The following is a 27,740-nucleotide window of genomic DNA, read 5'->3' as shown; positions in this document are numbered from 1 at the left end:
CATGTTTAAAAAAACAAGGTTGGGCACAGTGGCCCACAGCGGTAATCCCGGCACTTTGGGAGGCCGAGGCCGGCCGAACACGAGGTCGGCCGAACACGAGGTCAGGAGATCGAGACCATTCTGGCTAACACGGTGAAACCTCATCTCTACTAAAAATACAAAAAAAATTAGCTGGGCATGGCGGCGGGCGTCTGTAGTCCCAGCTACCAGGAGGCTGAGGCAGGAGAATGGAGTGAACCCGGGAGGCGGAGCTTGCAGTGAGCGGAGACCATGCCGCTGCACTCCAGCCTGGGCGACAGAGCGAGACTCCGTTTCAAAATGAAACAAAAAACAAAAATAGGAACAACTACAAAAAGCAAACACAAAACCTTTTTATGCCATCTTTGCCCTTTGGACAAATTGAGTCAATGTTTATGACTAATTTGATCTTGAGACTCTTGGAACCGCAGAGTCATTGGTTAGAATATCGCAGGATTATCTTGGGTAAACCCAAGGTTTGTGAGGATCGTGCCAATAACTCTTTAACCGAACTGAATTGAACACCTTGTTAGGATAATATATTCATAATTGCCATTTTGCCATTGGAACCCTGGTGCATGGTGTGACTACTAGGGATTTGGCAAGATGGGGCTCCTCCACCAGGAATGGAAAGTGTGCCTTCACCAGAGGCCCAGGACTGTAACTGGAGTGATTCTCTGATGTGTCAGTCATGGTTTCTGCACTCTAGCTGTTTTCAGTTTTCTGCAGTAACAACCAAAAACCAGTATATTATTAGAATCCAAGATAAGAAATTATGTCATTGAGGACTGATTTTTTTTTGTAAGACAAATTTTAAAGAGTTAGAAAATGAAGAATTTATCAGCTTTAGTAATTTGTGATAGACAGTGGTAGAGGGAGCTAGCAGACCTTCAGATATGTTTGTCCTTGTTCCTTGTTTTTCCTTCCACGGTGAGGGATTGCAGCATGAGGCAGACACACAGTTGGGGATATTTCCCAGCCCCCTTGCATCCAGGGGTGGCTGTGTGTCTAGAAGCAGAATGGAGGCTTCTTCCAAGCCCTGGAACCACACCAGACTTGACTTGCAAGTCTTGTGTCATTAGCACAAGACTTGCAAGTCAACAGGGGAAGGTGGAGCCAAGTGGTGCATGGGTCCTGGGTCTCTGGATCACAGCAGAAGGAAAGCAACCACAGACAAGGAACCCCTCTGCTTTGGTCTCCTACCTAAGTAAGAGATACTCTTTTATTTTATTAACCTGGCATATTTGGGGGTTTATTTGTATAGTATCTAGGTTCCCCTAACCAATACATGGGTCATTAAACACAAAATAAGTTGGAAGTAATTGTTTATTAGATAAATTCCTCCCCCAAAAAATTGTTGCAAAAAGAGTTAATTTTCATAGAGCAACAAAACACAAGCCAATTTACAAATTGATGGTTTCAGGGAAGTATCTCTTTCTTAAAATGCTTATAGCTGCCATAAGAACCTAGGCCCAATCCAGAATGTAATTCTTTTCACAGCCTTCTGAGAAGCATATAAGTAGAAAACTCCCAGTTAGCATCAGGGCTTGTGTTCAAGTACTGGCAACCCCAACTCTCTAGTTTAACCGCAGCGCTCCTTTGAAAGGCTTCCTTGAGTCCTGGGAAGAAGAGTAAGATAGTCACTGAATGAACAGTTTAGGATGGAGGAGGATTTAATGGGAAAAGAGGCAGATGATATAAGTCCTGTCCTCCAGGAACTGAGAAAAAGATAAAGAAATAAATAATAAAATATGGATGTTTTTGTGCAGTTTCGGGGGAGTAGGGGTTGAGGTGTCGGTTGCTTTAGAAATGGTTTTTCTAAGAAAAGAAGTGCTGCTCCTCCATTCTCTGGTACTGATGAAAAGGTACAGTAGTGGAAAGTTCCAGAATTTTTAGTGTAGGACCAAGAAGCACTTAGCGTCTGCAATTACCTCATAGAGCCAGCTCCTTGATATGATTGACTTATTATTTAGTAGTTAAGGAGCCCTTGATAATTCCAGAGAGCTTTCTAATGGCTTGATCATATGCAACCCTTAGGGATGTCTGTATTAACAAACTATCAATTAAAAACAAATTGTATAGACATATTTGCATGCACTCAATTATATGCACATATACATATATGTAACATGTAGTATTTCTTTACATTTTAAAACTTTTTCTGTCATTGTTTATAAATACCTAAATTGAGTCATGATCTTTTATTGATGAAGTATGTGAGAACACACACACACACATACATACATTACTAACTGAGCATATTTAGTTTCCAGAAAGCTACTATAACTTGGCATTGAATATTGAGTTTACCAGTCGGAACAAATTGCTGTTATTTTCCTCTGTGTTAAATGTTTGCTCAGTGGCACAAAAAGATGTGAAAGCAAGTGCTGGGGGGAACGACAAAGCATTCCCCATAGTCCTTTGTGATTTTATATTATCACCCAAGGAGAGGATGTATATTTTAGTCTTCATCTGAAACAATACTGGGTTAGTCTCAGGAGAACAAATATTTGTGGGAATCTCAAATTCACCCAGTCTAGCATGCCACACATGGTTCAGGTCTCAGGAAAAGAGAAGATTGAATGCTTTCACCTAGAAGGAATGCAACATTCTCAAATTAAATTATGGTGATGTTCTTTCACCTACACACACACACACACACACACACACACACACAAAACTACAATCAATGTTCTTTTTGTAAATTTTCCATTAAAGAGCAGTGGAAATAATAAATATCAGTAGCGAAAGAGGCAACTGTTATATGATGGAAGGACTTTAAAATATAATTTTCCCTTCACCTTCACTCCCATAGACAAATGGTTTCTTCTCTTCTGCACACCTGATCCTTTATTAATGTTGGCATCTTTAAAAAAACAGCACTAATATAGACATCTGTCCCCCATTATCAACCTCCCTCCCTCACAAGATTGTTGTTATTTTGAAATGAGATCTAACAGGTATGAGACCTTCTCCGTTTTTACTTTTAGAATCAGGACTATATGACTTACTGCTCTCTCACAGGTGGAGAATAGGGAGTGCAAAAAGCAAGATTTAAAAGTGTCAGTTGATGATTTATGGAAATAAAACCATGCAAATATACATGAAAAAAATTATTTGATGCCTAAAATACCCCGATAAGTAATGGCGTAAAACAATACACATATATCATCTAAGTTACTGTTAGCCAGGAGTCCAAGAAGAGATTATCTGGGCCTTCTGTTTCAGTGTCACTCACAGGCTACAATTGAGTCCTGGAGTTGCATCTGAAGGTTCAACTGCAGAAGAATCTGTTTCAACCAAGCTCGCTGACCTGGTTGTGGGGAAGACTTGCAGACTGTTGGAGTGAGAGCCTCAGCACATGGCTGGCTATTGGCCAGAGGCTGCCCCCAGTTCTTTACCTTACGGGCCTCTCCAGCACAACAACTTATTCCATCAAAGTCAACAGAAAAGAGTCTACCAGTAAAATGAGAGCAATGGTCTTGTATAACTGAAGTGACATCACATCTCTTTTACAATATTCTATTCATTACATTGCTGTGTCTATTCATTACATCTTCCCACACTCAATGGAAGAAGATCACACAGGACATGGATACTTGGAGTCAGGGATCATTTTAAGTCATGCCAGAAGCTTCCAGATAGAAATATTACTTGCTTTTTTGTAATAATTTTATATTTTTCTCTTTAAAATTCATTGGCTGCTAAAATTCAACAAATAAAATGTTATGTTTACTTTGTTACAAATGTAAATTTAGAACTATAGATTTTTCCCTACATTCAAATTCTAAACTCATGCATTTTATACATAAAAACAAATCAGCAAGTCATCATAATGGATTCACCCGCAAAAAGCCACAGCGCTATATGCTATAAGGAAGCCTGGAGACATGACAGTGTTCCCACTCCCTTAAGGAGTTATAATTGAACAGGAAATTGAATTTTTATATTTTTTAACAGTTAAGTAATACTATAAGATGTTGAAAAATCCTGACTGAAAGATAAATTGAAGAAAAGTATAACAGATGTATTAAATGCTGTGATTTCAGAATTGGGACAAATCTTTATGGGGTGGAATGGTCTATGACACTCCATAGACGTGGGGAGACTATAAAACTAGATCATCAAGGCTATGCGGTATTTAAAAATGAGAAGAGGCCGGGCGCGGTGGTTCACGCCTGCAATCCCAGCACTTGGGGAGGCCGAGGCGGGTGGATCACTAGGTCAGGAGATCGAGACCACAGCGAAACCCCGTCTCTACTAAAAATACAAAAAACTTAGCCGGGCGAGGTGGCGGGCACTTGTAGTCGCAGCTACTCGGGAGGCCGAGGCAGGAGAATGGCGTGAACCCGGGAAGCAGAGCTTGCAGTGAGTGGAGATCGCGCCACTGCACTCAAGCCTGGGCGACAGAGCGACACTCTGTCTCAAAAAAAAAAAAAAAAAAAAAAAAAAAAAAAAAAAAAAAAAAAAAAAAAAAAAAGAAAAGAAAAGAAAAAAGAGAAGAGGAGACAGAATATTCCAGATGGAATATGTAATATGAGCAACAGCAGCCAGAGGTAAGGATGTGCATGGTGCCCTACAGAGACAGTGAAAGAAGGGCCATTTTGACTGCAGCCAAACGTTCATACAAACAAGTAGTAAGTGGTAGGATAGAAAGTTAGTGCAAGTTCATTTTGCAGAGTATCTCAGAAGTTAAAATACAGAGGTTTGACTGTATTCTACCAACATTGTGGAACAACTGAAGGCTTTTGACAAGAAAAAACATTATTGGTGGCTTCAACAGATAATACTCTGAAGGATGAACTGTTATTTGAATCAGAATAAATATTTACCAATATGAAAGGCACAGTATAGTGTTGAGAAAGATGTCTTTTGGTGTGCGATAAAGAAGGCTGATGTGCAATAAAGAAGTAACTCTGCCATTTGATGTTTGTGTGGTATTGCAAAGATAGCGAAGCTTTGTAAGCCTCACTTTTCTCATCCACAAATGGAGACAATAGGACCATCTACCTTGTTGGCTTTAAACAAAAAAGATAGATTTTGTAATCTTAAAGAAAATCTGAACAGAGTTAGTTTTCAGTAATTATTGCCCATTATCATCACCACCGTCATCATTATTATTAACATCATTTTAAGGAGTTAGGTAGAGTTAGGCATTAAAGAAGTAGATAGCTAATTAATTAGACATTGGGCAGGCAAAATTCAGCTTTCTATGTGGTAGAACTCAGATGTTAATAAGCTGACTAGAAATGAAAAAAAGGTGACTCCCACACCCGATTTTATCCTTTTTTTTTTTAAGTCTCAGACAGAACTTAGTTTAAGTTCTAGCTCTGCCTCCTTTCAGCTGTGTGGCCCTGATTCACACAGGTCATCTCACTTACTTCAGCCAGGCCGTATTCTGTTCTTTCACTTGTGCAAATATAGCCCACCTCACTGAATAAAGTATTCTTTGTTGGAACAAGCATTCTTTGTTTAACCAGAAAAATATGCATCTTTCTCAAAATAAATGGAAGCAACTCTTTATATCACTGGGTATATTTTTTGATAGGTTCATATGCTGTTATATAAAAAGTCGTTTGTAGTTTAAGGCTGTAACCATTTCTGTTTCTTTACACATATTGTTTTCTTATATTTCTTATTTTTCTTTTCTTTTTTTTTTAAAAAAAGAAAAAGTAATGTGGTTCAACCTGAAGTTAATTTGAAGCTCAAAATGTCTTAAAGCAAGTAGATCATGTTCCTTTTCTGGTTCCTCACACTGTTTTGATGTACCCCTTTAGGAATAGCAGCTGATATAAAGTGGTTTGTTTATTAGAGCAGAGAGAAAAATAAAAATGAAAGAGGTAAGAGAATGAAGGAAGATGATTTCCCTTGATTGAAAAAGTTACCATCTCATAAATACTTGGTGGGAGTGGATTTTTGCTGTTAGTATGGTTTTGTGACCAGAGATAGAATAAAAAAGAGTGACCCAAGGCCACTCCTTGAAGGCGTAGCCACTCCTCTGGTACTTCCTCCAGCCTGTGTGTCATAAAAATAAGAGTTACATTCTAAAGATTCATGAGATGTGGAATTGATATTTCTACAACTTGAGAAGGGAGATTTTCAAATGGTATTTCTGTTATAGTTAATTTAGGTAATATGTTAGGGGTTTTGGAGGTTTTTTGTTTTTTTGGTTTGGTTTTTTGTTTTGTTTTTTCAGAGATGTCTCACTCTGTTGCACAGTCTGGAGTGCAGCAGTGCAATCATAGCTCACTGTAACCTCAATGCTGGGCTGGGACTATGAGAGTGTGCCACCATGCCTGACTAATTTTTATTTTATTTCTTGTAGGATCAGGGTCTCCTTATGTTGCTCAATCTGGCCTTGAACTCCTGGGCTCAAGTCATCCTCTCACCTTGGCCTCCTAAAGTGCTAGGATTACAGGCATAACCCACCATGTCCAGCGTAGGTATTGTTAGTGAAGAGACAATAAAACATCTTTGCTTCACTATGTTTTACCAAAAGATTTGTTGAATTTCTGATTCACTATATTGACTCCAATAAATAATAACTGTAATGCTCAGTACAGTAATTATGAGAAAATATTTCTGAGTTTGGTATTTTGAGCTATTTAAAAATAGTTTCCCAAGTCCAAGTATCAGAGTTTGTCTTCCTACAGGCCCCATTTCTTTAGCACAACTGAAAAACATTTTTCCTTCATAAAGATTATGCTATTGTTGTTCACCATGCATTTGGAATGTGAGGTCATGTTATGACTTATCAGGGGAAAAAAGTTGCTAAGAATACTAAAAAAAAAAACAAAAGTAAGCGTTTACCAAGTATTGTATCATAAATGTGTGGCAGAAATGTCAACAATAACTCGTTAATGAAAATTTGTCAGGCACATACAGAGAGGTAAATAGAGGCAATCTGTACTGTGGCTTGATAGATAAACTTCTTTAGGTCTAGGTGTCTTTGCTGTAGCTTTTTTCAGAACTCTCCTGATTATGTATGTAACCTACGTTTAGGCGGCCATCTCCAACCCTTCCTGATGGCCAACTTTGTCTCCTTCCCCTAATTTCTATTTCCTATAAAACTTTCAGTCAAGATTATATTTATTGAGTTCTCACCTGTGCCTGAAAACTGACCTGAATAAGTGTCCCCTTAGTTTATTATTTCATCTGAGTTTTTCTCATCCTCAGTTTTTCTCATGTGTCAGAGTCATTTTGTTGAATACAACGAGAAAGGAAAAATGTAAATAATTCCGGCCGGGCGCGGTGGCTCAAGCCTGTAATCCCAGCACTTTGGGAGGCCGAGACGGGCGGATCACGAGGTCAGGAGATCCAGACCATCCTGGCTAACACGGTGAAACCCCGTCTCTACTAAAAAATACAAAAACCTAGCCGGGCGAGGTGGCGGGCGCCTGTAGTCCCAGCTACTCGGGAGGCTGAGGCAGGAGAATGGCGTAAACCCGGGAGGCAGAGCTTGCAGTGAGCTGAGATCCGGCCACTGCACTCCAGCCCGGGCGATAGAGCGAGACTCCGTCTCAAAAAAAAAAAAAAAAAAGGAAAAAAAAGAAAAAGAAAAATGTAAATAATTCCAAGCAGAAGAAACAGCAGGAACCAATGCACAGATGATGGGATAAGTTGATATAACAGGGAGGCAACCTACCCAGATTGAGATGGATGAAGACAGAAGTAGGATGAGATAATCATAGTCATAGTAATTTTATTATCCCTCACTATCTATATATTATAACGGTACATTATGGTTAGTTGGTTAAACTTAGAATGCTTGGCCTGACTTACTATTCTTGAATTTGTTTAGGGGTTAGAAAATTCATCACAACATTCTTTTCATAAGCGAAAGGAATATACCAAATACCTTTTCTGTGCTTACAATAGCACCCAGATATTATCAGAATCCCTGGCAGTGCTACTCCAAGGAGGTGCCCTAGCAGCCTATCCTTTCAAAATGTTTTGGTATGATGTCAGTTGAAAATTCAAAAGTGACTCTGGTGGCCATTTGCCGTCTGAGCATCTGATGCACATCTTTTTTGATGGGAAAATTGTTTTGGGAAACCACGGTTAGGACCTCAGTCCCATTGGAGATACCTGAAGAAAGTTCCGGAGATTGCAGATTGATGAATCTGAATAATTTGAGAAGGAAGCCCACCCATGAAAATGGAAATAGTTACTTTTGAGCTAAGAGAGAGCTACTCTGTTTATGTCACTGGATAAAAATATACTATGGAAATATGAGGAGTTGAAAAGCTTCCTAGACCAATGTCTTGAAATCAGCAGACAAAAGTATTTAAAAAAAGAAGTAAATATTATTGTTTTCTACCAACATCAGTGTTTTAGAAAAATGTATTGCAAAAATAATGACAATGTCTTCTCTCCCTGAATTTACGAGTCTCATTGATCCTTTCCTTTGGTCAGTGTATCCAAAATCAAATGAAAACTTTATAGAAGATTTTTCTATATGACAAACCAATTTTTCACTTTTTAAAATCTGGCTGTCAAATATATAGATTCCCATGTCACTGTTAGGAGAGATTGCCCAGAATGTGAAAGATTACTTAGGTACATGAGAGTATCCTGAACTCAAGCACAATGAACAATTCATCAAGGCCTTCCATTGTCCTAGTTTGACAATGTAAATTTAGCTAGGAGAATATTCAATTCTGAAATAATCACTTCAGCATGTATTACAAGGGTCAGCAAACTAAACGGCCAGGTAGTAAATATCTAAATATGTAAATATGGCTTTGTGGGCCATATGGCCTCAGTCTCAACACTCAATTCTGATGTACTAGTATAAAAGCAGTCATAGACCACTGGTAAACAAATGAGCCTGGCTTTGTTCCAAAAAATCTTTATTTATAGACATTGATATTTAAATTTCACAGAATTGTCAAGTTCCAGGAAATTTCTTCTTTTTTTAATCACCTAAATTATAAAAAATATACTGGGCTCACAGTCTGTTTGAAAACAGTAAGCAGATTTGGCTTGTGGTCTATAATTTGCCAACTCCTAGTATATTATAATTCAGTGTATTCTAAATTTTTTAAAATTATTTTACTTTCTAAAATTTCATTTTTTTTAATTTTAAAAGATTAAAATGTTATTTCTGTACCTCCTATGTGGTTATAAGAAGAAAAACTAATTTGGGTACATTATATAATAAAAAACAAGAAGTATGCCTATGCACAAAAATAGCTTTTGTAGGTAAAAATGAAGCTAAGATCCTGAATGTTGACACGACTGTGGGCCTAAAGTAGTTGTTGCAATTAAACCCATCTCCAGATAAGAAAAGAAATTACACAGACTTCTTCCAAAAACCACAGTCATAGTGTCTCACCTAGGAGTTGGGAAAATATTCCTTAGGTATCAGAGGAAGAAACATCTGTGTGACTGGGAAGAGCCCAGATTGTCAGGATGCCTCTAGGTTCAGCTTTGTTATTACCCAGTGAGATCCATGTCCTAAAACACAGAGTCTCTCTTGGCCTTCGTCTTGATTCAGAAAATAAGATATACTCTTTATTCTCCAGCAGGATTCTTGTTTGAGGTCTGGTGTAATATAATTCCTTTCATTGGATGTTTCAGAGAATGAATACATTGCTTAGTTTCCTTCTCATAAAATCTGTTTTCTTATCAAGGCAATCTTCTTTTAAATCACTATAGCTTTTATATGTTGTTTATGATTCATCCTATTTATCTGGCAAACTCTATCTGGTATTGCCATATCATAAACCTTGTAGGATGATAACACAAATAAACATGCCTAATTCAAGGTTGGGCAATTAGCAAATGCTCAATAAGTGTTCCTTAGTTTCTATTTTGACAACAGTGTATTTCAGTATTCAACAATGAATATTCTACATGCCTTAATACATTTATAATAATGATGACTATGATTAAAACATTCCTTCTTCTTTAGCTTAAGCATTTCAAGTGTGTGTGTGTGTGTGTGTGTGTGTGTGTGTAACCAGAGAAAAGAGATAACATAATATAGTCTGGTGAAACAGTGGCCTTTTATTTCCTTTATTGTTTAATAAGAATCCTTAAAAAGAAATTTGTCTTGGATTTTCCAGGGCTTGTCTAGTTTTTAATTTATTTTTTTCTTTCTCTAGTCCCAATCTCACAGCCTGGATAAAATAATCATAAAACAGTTTATTCTAGTCCTTGACAACTTTATACTAGATTACAATAGGGTGACCCATACAGTACTTGAAAATGTAACAAAATTGGGCTTTCCATATCTATAGAGAAGTTTTTTGAGTTGGGCTTTACTTCAGAGGCTTTCTGTCAGTGTTTCAGCATTTCTGTATCTGCTCTTTGCTTTCCTTTTATTCTACAAATAGGACAGGGTTCAGAAGAGGTCATAGTCTTATTTTCTTTTGCAGCATTTTGCCCAGTCTAAATATATTTCTGGATTACAGTGGGTCAAGAACCCCATGAATTTCTAGATTTGATAAACTAATGTTTAACGAAAAAAAAAAAAAAGAAACCAATAACATCTGAAAATAAAGCTCTGTCGAGGCAAACTATCTTTGAGGAAGAAAAAATATAATTTTGCATCTTGTAACATTTTTATCAGCCATATAGTTACCATGATCAAGTATAAGGGAGGAACAGAGAGTAAAAGTTAATAGAACCTCATTAGAAGATATTAGAAATGAAAAAGAAGTATGCCTTTCTAAAGTATATTGTAAATGCAAATGTGAAATCTGTAAGAGTTGGAGGAAATTGAAAAATATATCCTGCCATCTTTTAGGGAATAAATATGGTTAAATTAAGAAAACCAATTAAGATATAAAAAACAGCAGGCTTGATGGTTTCAAGGCAAGAGATAGCAGATAAAAAGTTTCAGGAAAAGACAGATCTTAGCTTGCAGCAAAAAAAAAAAAAAAAAAAAAAAAAAAGAAAAGAAGAAAAAATAGCATATGAAGTTTGTCAGCCTTTGCAGAAAGTAATAGGAGTTGAAAGCGTAAAAATGAAATGATCAGAGAAAATGAATACGGACCTTCAGAGTAGAAAGATTGGGAAAGTTTTCCATGAGTTAATAGAGTGCCACAAAGAGAAAGAGACAAAAAGCAAAAGGTATATTGATGATAAATTTTTGGCAAATACCCATGAATGAATTGAATACAATAAAAATTTCCAAGTGTTACTACCTAAGAGTTATGGGATGTTTCTTCCTCAAAGCTAAGTTGATTTTTTAAAAAACTGAAAACATTTCAAGTATCAAAATAGATTCTAAACCCTATCTATTAAAATATATGCAAATGTATAACCCAAAATACCACCTTAAATTATAGGCTTATGGTTGATCATACAAGCTAAATCAATTCCATTTGAAAAATCTGTGCTAGAAATAATATTGATATTTAAACATTCATTCACTGTGGTAGAATGTGACTAAAGATAGTCTCAAGTTTTTTGATATCATTCCCTTTCAGAGATGAGGGTTTATGTCCCATCCTTCAATCTGAGCAGTCGTCATAACTGCTTGATCAATAGAATATAGCAGAAGTGACATGCTACTTTCTAGATTCAGTCCTTAAGTACCAGATTGTTTCTACTTCCTGTTTCTAAGAACACTCAATCGGAGAGACCTAAACCACCAGGTTAGAAGTCCAACTACCCTGCTGAAGAGAACACTGGGAGATAACCCAAGACTCCATGCAGAGGGAGAGAGCCTCACATTGGCCCACTCTTCCTGCCATCCACATCCTGGTGCTAAATGCGTGAATAACCACCAGGTCATCCTGGCTGTCAGTTCAGTGTCAATTGAGCATGGCCCAAGTTCCTGAGCCACAAAATGACAAGGTAGAATAAAATCACTGTTGTTTGAAGTCATCAAGTTTTGAAATTATTTCTTGCTCAGCAGTTAGCAGCCAGAATTTAATTAGTTCCTAGAAGTCAAGTGCTATGGCAACAAAAATCTGAGACATGGAAAGTGAGCAAGAGAAAAGGGGTTCCCTTTTATGAAGTGTCCATACATTTGTCAACATTATTCAGTGACAAAATGGGAAATAGAGAGGAGACTTAGTGAACTCATGGATTTTACTGGATAGATTTTCAGGACAAAATGTAGAAAGTTCTAAGAGACTAGTTGCCTATGATAAAGTATGAGGAGAAAAATGAAGGAGCTATTAAGTCATTGAGCAGAATTTAAAGGATAAATGAAGGAAACAAGTTTAAGGGTCTAATATGGACTGTTTCTTATTTCTAATCTCTATGAGAAATAGATTCTTAAAGTAAGATATGATTTTAGGGTGAACACCAAATCCAGTGGGCTGTCAAAATGGGATGGCTTCATTGTAAACGTCTCCCTGACATTACTAAAAGAGTCTTTTATTTTCAGAACTCGAAAAGTTTTAAGGGCATGCCTAATAGGGTTCCTAATATTCCTAATATTGTGCCTTGTAGTTAAGTAACAGGTTTTCTAAGAATTGCAAAGGTGTTTTCTCACAGTGGCCTCACTGGAGCCCTTAGAAGAGTATATCTCGAAGAGATTGGCATTGAATAGATTTTATCTAATGTAGTGGATTATAATTGATCTGTGGGAACTCGACCAATATTTTATTAATTATGCTAGCATGAAATAAAAGGTACATAGAAAATACAAAATAAAATGAGGCTTTGGGGCTCTTAATTTACAACATCAGAAGTTTAAGAAAACCACTCAGCTACAAACATGGGGTTTCTAATAGGAAACAAAGGGATCATTCAGAGTACAGAGCCAAGAGCCATGGAAAATCATTCTCAAACGCAAGGCTGAACAATAATTAATGAACTGATGATATGTATTTAGTTAGGTTCTAGAAATGCTATGAACCAGTGACTTCCATGTGTCTAATTCTTCTCTTTTTAAATGGGGCAGTCTATTGCTGTCATCCTATCTCCCATTATATTTTGTGCATGTAGGGTCAAATAACTTCCCTGTTGCATCACAGGATGTGAAGAACAGCCACTATGCTGCAGGAAAGTTCCAGCAGCCTCATGGAGAGACTTATTTGTAGAGAAACAAAGGCCCCAGCCTAGCTCTCAGCTGACAGCTATCACCCACTTTTCAACCATCTGTGAACCATCTGTAAGTGGATACTTCTGCTTAAACTGCCTCAGCTGATGCCATGTGAACCCAAGATGAGCCATCCTCATTGAAACCTGCCCAAACTGATGATTCAATAAACAAAGTATTGGCATCATCTTACACCACTGAGTTTGTCATATAAGAATAGGTATCTTGCACAGTCTTATGAGGTAGAGAACAAAATGAATCTACCCTCTGCAAGATGTTTCCTTGCAGAAGCAGGAACAAAGAAGGCCATAAAAGCAAACAAAACTCCTCACAGGCAACACAAACACAATTCAGGAAGTAAGATAAATGAGGCATTCATATCAATGTAAATTGCATGATTGTTACATAAGCACATACAATATTATAGCTATAAGCATCAGTAAGATGATTCAGAAGTTTCATAATGTTATTTTTGAAAAGGCAAGGCATTATTATGGCAAAGTGGAAACTTTAGGTTGCTGTCTGATCTTCCCAAAGATCTGATTATCTACAGACAACATTCCATCGCTACTGGGTGCAACAGAAGTAGACATGACTTGAATTGAGAATAAAGAGTGCTTACCAGAATAGAGAGAGAAAAACAAAACACTGCACTGTCAAGAAGGAAAGGTATCATAAGCAATCCTGGTGCCAAAATGTCTTTGGTTGCAGGTACAAAAGATAACTTTTGACTTGAGAAATACTGTTTACTTGGACAGATGACAAGAAATTATTTAGGAGCAGGGATTAAATAAAAACGGCTAGGAAATAAGATGGAGGCCCTTGAAATTTGTGAAAAATAAGAGTGGATTGGATCTGTACCCTTGAACAGTTAGAAATATATCATATCTGGAAGTTTAGAATAGACGTATTTTATACATGATATATCTCCTGATACTATTTTCTTTATAAGTATGTCATTTTGAAGATTCTGAAAATAGAATAAAACAAAGAATTACAAATTTATATTCATTAAAAATGCTAAATCTTTAAAAGCTTCTTATTGGCAATTATAATGGCATAGTTTCAGAGAAGATTGCAGGGCTCTTCATAGTCATACTCTCCCAGTGCTGCAAAAGTGCCTTGAACTCTTTCTAATACCAACATTCACCTTTTGGGGGGAAGCTAGATCTTATTTTATTACATAATCTGAAGTACATTCAATGGGAGTTATGATGAGTTATACCTTTAACTCAACATAACTTTAAGGAGTTATATCTTAAAGTATGTTGAGGAACATATTTAATTAGGAAAAACATTTAAATACAATCAAAGCCAGTCAGGAAAGTAAATGTAAACACAAACAATACACCCGTACTGTGGCAATAGTCACTTTGAATTCACTTTGGGCTCTTTTAGGAATAACAGGCCATTGAAATAGCCTCTCACCACTATTCTTGTTGAGTCTATTTTTATGAATAGATGAAATGAAAAAGCCCTCAGTTAAATTTAAAACATGTGATTTTATTACTGAAAATAAAATAAATTAGATTTCCATTTATGAAACTACTCAAGGGTCTATATTTAAATCAACTAAAGAAATCTAGATGTTGTTTTATATTTATGAATTAACAAAACTCATTACATATATTAACAGAAGAGCGATGGTTTGTAAGTTCAAAGGAAAAGGTTGTCTTCTATACCATCATCATACTCATATGCGCCATTCACCCCAATTGAGTGCGCACTGTCTCAAATACTTCCACATTTCTTCCCCAGTAGCTGTGCTACACCTGGAATTCTTTCATCATTGCTCTCTATGTCCCTAGGTTACACGCAGATTTTTTTTATTATTAGTATACTTTAAGTTCTAGGGTACATGTGCACAACGTGCAGGTTTGTTACATATGTATACATGTGCCATGTTGGTGTGCTGCACCCATTAACTCATCATTTACATTAGGTATATCTCCTAATGCTATCCCTCCTCCCTCCCTGGTCCCCACAATAGGCCCCGGTGTGTGATGTTCCCCTTCCTGTGTCCAAGTGATCTCATTGTTCAATTCCCACCTATGAGTGAGAACATGCAGTGTTTGGTTTTCTGGTCTTGCAATAGTTTGCTGAGAATGATGGTTTCCAGCTGCATCCACGTCCCTACAAAGGACACGAATTCATCCTTTTTTTATGGCTGCATAGTAGGCCATGGTGTATACGTGCCACATTTTCTTAATCCAGTCTGTCACTGATGGACATTTGGGTTGATTCCAAGTCTTTGCTATTGTGAATAGTGCTGCAACAAACATATGTGTGCATGTGTGTTTATAGCAGCATGATTTATAATCCTTTGGGTATATACCCAGTAATGGGATGACTGGGTCAAATGGTATTTCTAGTTCTAGATCGTTGAGGAATCACCACACTGTTTTCCACAATGTTTGAACTAGTTTACGTCCCACCAACAGTGTAAAAGTGTTCCTATTTCTCCACATCCTCTCCAGCACCTGTTGTTTCCTGACTTTTTAATGATTGGTGTGAGATGGTATCTCATTGTGGTTTTGATTTGCATTTCTCTGATGGCCAGTGATGATGAGCATTTTTTTCATGTGTCTGTTGGCTGTATGAATGTCTTCTTTTGAGAAGTGTCTGTTCATATCCTTTGCCCACTTTTTGATGGGGTTGTTTGTTTTTTTCTTGTAAATTTGTTTGAGTTCTTTGTCAGTTCCGGATATTAGCCCTTTGTCAGATGAGTAGATTGCAAAAATTTTCTCCCATTCTGTAGGTTGCCTGTTCACTCTGATGGTAGTTTCTTTTGCTGTGCAGAAGCTGTTTCGTTTAATTAGATCCCATTTGTCAGTTTTGGCTTTTGTTGCCGTTGCTTTTGATGTTTTTGACATGAAGTCCTTGCCCATGCCTATGTCCTGAATGGTATTGCCTAGGATTTCTTCCACAGTTTTTATGGTTTTAGGTCTAACATTTAAGTCTCTAATCCATGTTGAATTAATTTTTGTATAAGGAGTAAGGAAATGATCCAGTTTCAGCTTTCTACTTATGGCTAGCCAATTTTCCCAGCACCATTTATTAAATAGGGAATCCTTTCCCCATTTCTTGTTTTTGTCAGGTTTGTCAGATCAGATGCCTGTAGATGTGTGGTATTATTTCTGAGGGCTCTGTTCTGTTCCATTGGTCTATATCTCTGTTTTGGTACTAGTATCACGCTGTTTTGGTTACTGTAGCCTTGTAGCATAGTTTGAAGTCAGGTAGCGTGATGCTTCCAGCTTTGTTCTTTTGGCTTAGGATTCTCTTGGCGATGCGGGGTCTTTTTTGGTTCCATATGAACTTTAAAGCAGTTTTTTCCAATTCTGTGAAGAAAGTCATTGGTAGCTTAATGGGGATAGCATACACCCAGATTTCAGACTCAGCAAGTGTTACTCAGACTCTGAATGACCTCTTCTGGCCACTCTTTCTTACAGGATTCTTCTTCTCCTCTAAAACCCTAGAACACTATGCCCATATTATACATATGTCATTATTATTCACTAACATATATTTATTTGATGGTTCTATGCATCATTTTTCCAAATGTATACAAGGAACACATATTTCTGAAATGACTAAATTATCATTGAATAAAAATGGACCATATTTAATCAATCAGGAAATATTTATTGAAAATCTACTCAATGAAATTGGCAAGTAGAACATTTTTCTTGCCATAATTCTCACCTATATCAATTACTATATGATTCCTTAGTAGTGTAAAGAGTTCCTTTTCTTCATAGTCTAAGACATCCTGAGCATAGTCCTTTCCTCTGAAGATCATCAGTTTGGAAAGATACGAATATTATTTTATTGGTGGTTTGATTTCTCTTTCTTTGGTAATAGTGAGAGTGACCATTTTTAATGTATTTGTCACTATTCTCCATTCCGCCACACAGGCATTCCATTTTATGACTACAGGAGAAAGAAAGAAAGAAAAAAAAAAAACCCTTCTCCTTTTCTTGCTTTTGCCTATACTCTAGGTTTTCACTAGATCTGTTGCGACACCTGCTCCCCTAAGAGTCACTACCCCCAAAGATTGCAGGTTTCCCACATTTCTCTAAAATCTCATCAACTTTCATTGTCTCCTGGGCCCTCTTTGGCTGATGTGTATATTGAGGATTTTACCAGCACTAGGAGAGTAAGATTGCCTTAAAGTCAAATGAATGTGAAAAATTTCCTATAGGCAAAAAAAAAAAAAAAAAATCAAGTCAGTAGTAGGTAACTAAACAATACTCTTTAATATATGGGTGGGCAGCAAAATCAATCTGTTAGAAAAAGAAACAAGTCATAGCTTGGACATTTAAAAACTAGCTTAGAATTTTAACTTAGCATTAGCGGGTTTTGATTCTGAGCTCCCTTTTTGCTAAACAGTGACCATGTTAATACCTGCTCAATTATTCTTACAGGGTTCTTTGTAAGAATCCAATGAGGAAGTATATGTGAGGTTAATGTTGCAGAGTCCAGAAATTTAAAAATATATTTTACGCGATAAATGTTTAAGTATTAAATGATTAAAGTAAAATCAAGGAAGTGTAAATTGGAAGGAAGAGTGACACAAAATCTTTACTTTGGCTTTTATCTTTTCTAAGTTGAGAAGAAGACACAAAAATTAAAAAAAAAAAAAAATCAGCAGCTTGAACTATGAACTTGTTTACTCTTAGTTGTTCCAGTGAAACACAACTTTCTTTAATAGCTCTCAGTGGGAACTGGGAACATTCAGTGGGGTATTTGATACTTTTTAATGATAGTTATATCACTTAGAATTTTTAACATCCTACACCAAGGTTGTTAGTTTCATTTCAGAACCATAAATGAGGACATGATATCTTGTGTTCTTGGCAGAGCTGGGTACTGATGTCTTCAGTTGCTGTTCTCTGGAAGTGAACCTAAAGGGCATCCGTGGAGCAGAATTATCTCAGTAAAGTGTATTGCCATTTAGTCTTCAGGGATCAAGAGAAGGTGTGCCATTCCTCTGTTCTTTTCTCTAGAGTCTGAACTAACATTATCATTCGGGGAATAGATTTACCAATTAGGCCTGAACACAAAATGCTATTTGCATAAAGCAAATCTTCAACTGCTCTTTTGGGGGGGACATGTGGACTTGTGCTATTTTCTATTGCATCTCTAATGTGATGCTGCTTAGTAGCAGCCTCCAGGAGGAAGACATGCTGGGGAGGGTTGGAATTGCCCAGTTTGGTAAGGAAAGTAATTCAAAGACACATCAGGAAATCCTGGCTTCTCACTGGATGTGTGTTTTATCAGTTATCTCTGCTCTAAAAATAAAGTAAGGAAAAGACAGTTATAATAGGGGGAGGGTTCTAAAAAAGTCAGTCCCTTTAAGAAATTAATGTGCTGGCATCTCCTGCATGTTGCCTAGGGAAAATGATATAATGCAAAAAGACCACAGAATGGATACTTAGCAAAGAAGGCATTGGAAAAAATGTACCCAGGATAGAATCAGCCTTAATCATTGCTTTTCAACATTTTTCATAAGAAAAACTGTTTCCTCAAGTTTCAAAAAAAATGGAGTAAAAGAAATCAAACAAGAATGAGGTAAAGTATTCCAGGGTTTATACTAAATAAGGCTGTGGTAAAAGTCAAAGTTGCTAGCAAAAGGCAGAATCACTTAAATTACAGGGGAGAAATATTTAGTGCCTGGATAGAAAATTCTCTTCTTCACCTGGCAGGCAACGACTCCTTGTACTGCTTGATTGTGTTAGGAAGTGACTGGGTAAAAAATCACAATGAATCAAATTAGCAAGAAAATCTAAACATGGGACTCATCACTGCTCCAGCCCAGGAGAGCATTACTTCTACAAGAAAATTCTGTCTCCTGAGGCTTTCAAAGTGAAAATACTGAGCTGTTCAACAGGACACTGTTCCTTTTGGGCCAGACAATGCCAACCATTAGACTTGGTTTCACATTGAAATATGGGGGAAAGACACTCTTTCCCCACTATCTAATATCTGGTCACCTGGATTATGAAGCAACATAATTTATGTGCCTCTAATGAAGATTACACTTTCAATTTCCATCTGCAGATACTTTCTATATAGGAAAAAAAATAAATTCTAGGACAAAACTGGGAACAGATTACTCATTACAGGCAGGTTGTTCTAATTAGGGAGAGAAGGCATACACCAGTGGGTCAATGCAGCAAAACAAACAAAGTCGATGTCTTTATCCATTGGAGGGCTCAACAGAACACCTGGCTCCATAAATTTCAGCGAAATTCTTCCTGTTTTAATTAATGTTTGAATGAAATTCAGAGATAACTATTATCTTCAAATTTCATGTAACTTGGCACCTGCAATATTGAATTATTTTTCTTACCAATTTCTTTTTTTTTCTAAATTTACTGATAAAACGTAAAAGAATATTGTGTGTGTTTCAAAGTCAGAAAGTTGGGAATTAAAGAAGTTTCCAATTTTTTGTTGACTGTTAGAAGAAATTAGTTTATATTGAATATTAAGTGTTGGTATGCTAGAGCCAACTCTTACCAGCTGGCAAGGACTGATTGTGCACGACTCTTCCAGCTCTGCAACATGATGTTACTTTGGTAGCTTGAAATCAGCCAAAGAGAGAGTACTTACACCACAGGAATTGGCAAATAATATAAGTTAGAGCTTTTCCAGTAATTAAATGTTTACCAGCCTCTAACTGATGATAGGAGATGGCAAGTAGAAGGAATCAGATATACGAATTTCTGAAAGCTGATGGAAAGACAATGCAAGCTAAGCAACCTGAATAATATTCAATATAGAAAATTCTAGTATCCTTCAAACATCAAAAATTCAATTAATTTAATTTAATCAGATCAAACAGTGGACAACTACACAGTTATAAGAAAAAACTACGTATCTTTATATTGCATTATATATCATTATATAGTAGTTTTCAAAGCACAGTAAACAATACATTAATTGCTGCATAGTAGCACTTGTAGAGTGCTACTATAGAGTTACTATTATCCATATTTTATAGATGAGGAAACTAAAGGTCATTAAGGTTAAATGTTGCCTATGGTCATATAGCTAGTATATGCCAAAAACAAGAATAGCAGTTTTCAGTTGATTTTCCTGCTATTGATTGCGAGAGAAAGAGTTGTATATAATGACCCAAATGTTTTCCTAGAAGGCAGCTATTATCATTCAATATTATTCTTGGCTCATTTTATTTTCTTAAGTATTTCTGAGAAGATGAGCCACAGCCCCAAGCTCATTCCTCTTCTACTACACACGCTCAGCTTCATTGAGGTTCCGCACTGGTTGTCCACCAGATGTTCAATGTTATCTCCCCACTGAAGGTTGTGACAAAACCCCAGAGAGTAAAATGACAGCAATCTGTCAACCAGTCATCATTATACTTTTTTTTTTCATTTTCCATTATTCTCCACCTTATGTCACTGTTTTTAGTGTGTAAATTGCTCATTGTTTATTTCTGCTCATTTCTTCCATCAGTATTTTAAATTTTAACGACATTTAACTGCTGAGTATATTTAGAGTAAAACTATACTTTTCTTCATTGAAGAGAGAGATAACAAGGAGGTATCCAATACTCTGAGAAATGCAGAGGTGCAGGGTGTTTTGCCACTAACATGGGACATGTGATAAATACCCTGATTCACATTTTAATGCCATCAGATCTTTTTATGAAAATTATGATATCCTGGTTACTTATCCACTAAAAGTTTCACAATGTAATTGAAAAAGGTTAATTTGAATCATCCTGCAAGAGACCAGAATTTGGGTTGGTTGAGTCCTTAGAAGTGTAAACTGTTATACTGTTAAACACATTTTTTGTTATCTTCTCCTACATGATTTCTGTTTCTAAATCTAATACAATAAATCAGCAAATTTTACTAACCAAAATTAAATGCCACCCTCTATGATAAGTGCAGGTCCAACAAGTATGACCAACAAAGGTCCTACCCTCAAGGACTTTATGGCCATGTCCTAAAAATATTATTTAAAAACTATTTATAATAAAATATAACAGAGACATCAGAGAAAGAAAGAAAATGACTATGGGATAACTGAAGAGAGAATAACTAATTTTTAGTAACAACTTCAAAAGTCTTCACAGAACTAATGATATTATATCTGAACATAGAGTTTTGAAGGCAATTTTTCTATATACATGAATTAAGAAGGGTGCTCTGTGTATTAAATAATATATGGCTAAAAGTCACAGCGGGAATGAATGTTGTTCTGCTGAAATATTCATTTCTGTTACCTGGTACAATGGCAGGAGATAAAAATTAAAATATAGTAAAGTACGAACTGAGAACAACTTTGAATGTTGGGCTAACATTTCAGAAATTTATCTAATAGGTGTTGCAGGCTCCATTAGAAAATTTTAATCACTCTTGTTTATGTGAGTCCCACAAAGGATCTAACTTTAATCTTATTTTGATTCATATTCTGAATATTAAGTGAAAACAGAAAATGTCCTTTGTTGAGTAACTCTTGAATAGAAACTTTGTTTAGTTAATTTATATCACAAATATTTTTCAATACTTCATCAACATTCTCCTAGGGAATAAAGTATACTAAAGGACAATATAGACAAGTTTCATGACAAGACAGACAGGACTCTTCTTGCAATAGCTAAAACTGTTGTGGGTGTTAACCTGGCTGTACAAAATGATTCTGGCTTAAATATTCAGGATTTAAGAAAAGGTTTGGAATAATAAAAAAGGTGATCTTTATGATTACCTACCCTATTCCACTTGGTATTTATGAACTCAGATTTTTATTACTGAGTCATAACCCTTTCATGACTAATTTTCAAAATCTATTCCTTATTAGAGGTATTGAATATTACCAAAGTATTAGCAAATAAGTATTTTTGGATGTCTTTACTTATCAGGTCTTGTACTTATTAGTAATTTAGTTAATATAACCCTGTAAATTAGGTATAGGTTGTATTATTAACTCTATTCTGTGTTACAGAAATCCAAGGTTTTGAGTAATGAGATAAATTAGCTTCTTTTCATTACTTATTACTGAAAATAAATTCAAACTCAAATTTGTCTAGACTCTGAGACCAAACCCTAACACATTATGTATTCATTTGTGTTTAGTTATTTATGTACCAGGTAGAGAGGCAAAGACAGTATCAATTGGGATGGGAGTAGGTCTTTCTATTTTTACCTGTTTTAGCCCATTTGTATTGCTGGAAAAGAATACCTGAGGCTGGGATTTTTATTTAAAAAACAAAACAAAACAAACAACAACAACCAAAAACAGATGTACTGCATTCACAGATCTACAAGCCCTGCAACTGATGTGGACTTCAGACTGCTTCCACTTACGTGAAAGACAAAGGAAAGCCACATGTGCAGAAATCACATGGCAAGAGAAACGAGAGAGAGATGAGGAGGAGCAGAGGAGGGAGGTACCAGGCTCTTTCTAACAGACAGGAACTAATAGGGGAAGAATTCACTCGTTACTGCGAGGTTGGCACCAACACATTCATGAGAGATCTGCTTCCATGACCCAACACCTCCCATTAGGCCTTACCTCCAACATTGGAGATTAAATTACAATATGAGGTTTGGAGGGCCAAATATCCAAGCTCTAGAACTGTACAAGTACTAGTCATTACATAATTGTTAAATTTGAACTAAAGACTTACTAATCCACCCCTAAAATGTAGAAATAATATGAAATCTGTGTAATGTGATGTTTGCTATCTTCTTCAGGAAATGACACATAATTTTTGCAAAACTAATCAAATTTATTGCATCAAGTCAAGTCTTTATCTTCCTTTTGATAAGAAAACTGTTTGTGTCTGAAAATATTCATATAATCTTACTCATTTGATGAAATCAAAGCCATTCCTGTTTGATTAATACCCAAAAGTTAAACTTATTTCTGCCAATTAAGTAGAAATTGTTGCTAATTAACAACTTTTTTAAGAGCAATGATCTTGATTATATTGCACTGAAACAACTACATACACCTAAATGAACAATTATAAGAAAGGATATGGCTTCTCAGAAAACATGAAAATTTCACACAGATTCAACATAACTGTTTTGATCCTAGAAGGAAAGTGAAGTTTCACATAAATGTCTATTATTATTTTTCAAAAAACTTTGGCTATGCATGTATAAAGTCAGAACAGCTAGATAGGTAGATAGATGTTCAAAAGATGAAAACTCAGCAACTGAAGTATACAAGGATAGTTTTAAGACTCTTATGAACAGATCACCTTTTTAACTAATATTTATCATATTTTATAAATATGCAACTTTTTATAAGGCATTAGCTGAAACCTTATTCATAATTCTCTTATGTCTCAGTTCCTTAAAATTCTACAAACATCAGAGCAATTCTGCTACTGCTACTGAGGATGGGAACTTGAAATGGCATTTTGAATGTAGATGGAAATTGGGTTTGCCAAGAAATTCTTCTGCTTACCCATTCACTGCAGACAAAGATTTTTGTGTGGGCATTGTAGCATTAAAAAAGGGAAGTGTAAATTTAAACCTGCTGTATTGTGATCTGTGATCATTATCAGTAAGAACACTAGATATCCTGGAAACCAAAATAAAATGTCTCCACTGGGCTCATTACCTGAGATCTTTTTGTTGACCTTTTCTTGAGTTTTCCATCATTTCCTCATCCGTGATTACATATTATATCTGTTCCCAATCAGCGGCTGACCTCTTAAGAGACAAGCTAAATATGTAGAATTTTAGCAGCGACCAGAGTGTTGTCTTAAAACCACATTAAAATGAGAGCAGTAGAAGAAATCAATGGGTTCCAGCACGTGAGATGGAGACCCGACGTTGAATCTGCATTAGCTGCTAGTAGGTCTTTGGTGAACGTTACTTCCTTTTATCCCCAGAGATATCCTTAACCATGGAAATCAGGTCATGTTAATTCCATTTCATGATCACTCCAGGAAAGGACACAATGTGTTATTCTCATTGCTGGACTCCGCAGATTCCATTGCATGCATTAACCTTCATGGTATTTGTTGAGTTATTCGACTCTTTGTATACCATGAATAATTTCATTAAATATTAAGAATTTACCCACACTGTATCTTTGTGTATTTTTAAATATTTACAATTTGTAATACTGAATAAATATGTAATAGGTGGGTCAGGGTTTCTAGGATTTAATATTGCTTAAACCTGTCATGTATTATAACCTTTTGGAGCTTATGTAATATTCAGCTCCTTAATTCAGCGTCAGAGCTGTTATCATAGGTTGATGGGAAAATAACAGCCATGTTGGGTCTCTCCAGTCACTAATAATTCCTATTTTGATTTGATTAGCATATAAATGTTCCTGGATTTATGCAGTGTCAGGGGAAAATGTATTAAAAATACTCCTCAGGGTTCTCTCTTTCTCTCATTTTAATCAGGCAAGAGAGAAAGAATCTTGTCATGCATGAAGCCTAACTTGCTTTTGTTCAAATCCTTGATTTATGGAAGTTTCCAGAAAAAAAATTTTGGTAAAAGATAACATCAAAGAAGACTTTATTTCATACTTTATGACCAGGGATCATTGATAAAATAAACTTTTTATTGAGTTTGTTTTTCCCAGAGAGTCCATAATGTGATGGAGGAGTGGATAAAGATTCTGCTCATAGACACAAATCAACTAAGCTCTGGCCAGACCACCTAACAAATTTGTAAAGCTTCCTCTTGGAGTAATCCTAAATAATGACAGCCCAGTTAACCAAACTATAGGATTAGGTTTGCACATATTTATCTTTTTCTAATACACTGAAAAACCAAAGATATCTATTTTGCCTCTGCTACTATTAAGAGTGCTCCTCAAAAATGTAACCAATACAAATGTTGATATCACAAAAGCATTATTATAGTCATAAAGCTACAGCCTCCGAAAAAAAAAGAAAAAAAGGAGAAAAAAAAAAAAGCTCAGTATTCATTGTACTAGAAGAAAATGAAAAGGGAAAGGAAGAGAGTCAATGCTTAAAGTAATCATGCTTTATTAGATTAAAACAATCAAGCAGACGCAAAATACCCCTATCCTGTGAGTGAGCAACATGGCTCTCATCACAGACTCAGCCCATAAAAGAAACCTTAAAAACAAGAACTTAACCAAAATACTTGAATTTTTAATAATATAATATAACTTAAGAGACATTAAGACTCATTTACCTAGGGGGGAGTGACTATCAATAGATATACGAGATCACAAAAATTATAATTCACATCAAAATAAAAGGCAAAAAATCAAGGATGAGGATCAAAATTAAAGTCTAGAAAGATATGCTTAGAAGAAAATGAGTTATTCAGAAGTTATGTTTTTTTTTTTGAGACGGAGTCTCGCTCTGTCGCCCGGGCTGGAGTGCAGTGGCCAGATCTCAGCTCACTGCAAGCTCCAACTCCCGGATTCACGCCATTCTCCTGCCTCAGCCTCCCGAGTAGCTGGGACTACAGGCGCCCGCCACCTCGGCCGGCTAGTTTTTTGTATTTTTTAGTAGAGACGGGGTTTCACAGTGTTAGCCAGGATGGTCTCGATCTCCTGACCTCGTGATCCGCCTGTCTCGGCCTCCCAAAGTGCTGGGATTACAGGCTTGAGCCACGGCGCCCGGCCAGAAGTTATGTTTAAAAAATGTTAAAGTTATCTCACCCTTGTCAAGTTAAATTTATATTTATCTTATCAATTTTACACGTGTATGTGCCCTTTTTGATTGCTGATTATTTTCAAAATCATCTTGATCTGAACACATTTCTAAGATCAAACTTTTAAGGCTCAATAATTTTTATCCCAAATGTTTTGTTATCTTGAGTTTTACCTTCTTGACACTGTTCAGCGTACATTTTGTATACCATTCAGACAGATATTTGCTGCCTGCCCCTTTATGCAATCATCTCGTTGATTTTTCTTCTTGCCATTTAGAGCACATGTGTTTTAAAAACCTTAGCCCTTTTTACCAAAAGAACTACATTGTCCTCATAGGCTACTCCTACTTAACTCTTATCAGAATAATTTTAAAATGTGATCTTTTCAATTATTTAATGTAATAATCAGAAATTTGTTCATGATAATTTTGCTAATCTTTTGAGATTTTTTTAAAAAATTAAAGACATGTAAAATTGCCTACCATTTATTTGAACACTTAATGATTTGCCTTAGGTCCAAGTAAAATTATATTTCTTTCCTGGATATCAGACTCTAGATATCATAATCACTTTCTCACAAGATTTCTATAATATACATGCTGTCAACTTATCCCTCCATATTATGCATGATTAGGGTGAGGTCCCCTATCATTTCTTTTGTCTTTCTGGAAGACAAAATTGTCAATTAGTACACAGAGAGTTTGTCAGATTAACCAGGGTACAGTCTAAATCGAACACTAGGCAGACATTTTATAAATATTTACTACATGGATTATAAAGATGCTTATGTCATAATTTTATAATAAATAAGAAGGTGAGTCACCAGCCTGAGTGACAGAGTTCGAGACCAGCCTGGGAAATGTCTAAGACTACATCTCTATCTAAAAAAAAAAAATAATGCTTTCTGCGTTTTCCAGGATATAGGGAGCAGCCCACAATATGTGTTTAGATGTTATCTTGCAGCTAGACTCGGCAGAGTTTAGGCTATTTTCCTATGTATGGTTTAATTCATCTGCACAAAATTCTAATCATATTGCACATAAAATTCTGCATCCTTTTTTTTTGTGTGAGACAAGGTCTTACTCTCATCACTTAGGCTGAAGTCTACCTTCTTATTTATTAAAAAATTATGACATAAGCATCTTTATAATTCATGCTGAGTTTATTTTATTCACAGGAAATATCAGGAAGATTCTTGGAAAAGCTTTTTCATGATGCTAGCTGGAGATTGGAAAGAGCAGCCACCGCCAACGTTCACTGGGACTTACTCCCCCATCTGTTTGGGAAACGAAAAGCCTTAAAGGTAAGTGAAAGAGCAATGAAACGTGTATATTGTAGGCACCAGTGAAAATCAGTTGCAGCTGGAAGAGAGAAATGGCAGCCACCACCAAAACTGCATCCAGAGTTTTCTGGCTTACTTTTTCTTATGGAACAAAAAACCTGACTCCGCAGCGGGAAGGGAATCAAAAAGGTAGCGTGTGGGCTCTTTTGGAAATACACGGCAGCTGGAGAAGGTAAGAACAGGAAAAAAAAGTTATTTCCTCAGGAGAGATGAAGGAATATCTGCTAAACTCAGCAGTGCATCTGGAGAAAGGGCAAGAATACTTTTCGGGGCCAGGATGCTGAGGGCTACGTTCACAGTGCATGAATAAAGCTAACAGTTAATCGGAATTTTAGAGGCCCACCTTCTTTTTCTGTCCCCTCCCACCACACTAACAAACACTAAGTAAAAACAATATAGAATACAATTGAGAGAGTTGCAAGGCAAGGATTCGCTCTGGGAGCCTCCTTAAAATGGAAATAATCAAAGTCAACTGGGGACACTAAAGTACAAATAGAAAGCAGAGTTCAATCCCAGTGTGACTTCTGACAGGTGTAAAATAACTTTCCAGACTAGGGCCTAAAAAAATAATATAAACTCATATCCAAACATAAAATTATGTAACTAAGACTACTGCTTTATACAACATGTCTTTCAATCAAACATTGTGAAGCATATATTAAATGACAAGGAATAAAAGTAAAAGAAAACAACCACCAAAACCAGATTCAAATATGACACGGATATTGGAACTATCAGAGAGAGA

The sequence above is a fragment of the Rhinopithecus roxellana genome, chromosome 21 (genome assembly GCF_007565055.1).
Source record: "Rhinopithecus roxellana isolate Shanxi Qingling chromosome 21, ASM756505v1, whole genome shotgun sequence".
In the NCBI taxonomy this organism is placed as follows: domain Eukaryota; kingdom Metazoa; phylum Chordata; class Mammalia; order Primates; family Cercopithecidae; genus Rhinopithecus; species Rhinopithecus roxellana.
The sequence above is the reverse complement of the archived record's forward strand: the minus strand, read 5'-3'. Positions refer to the sequence as shown.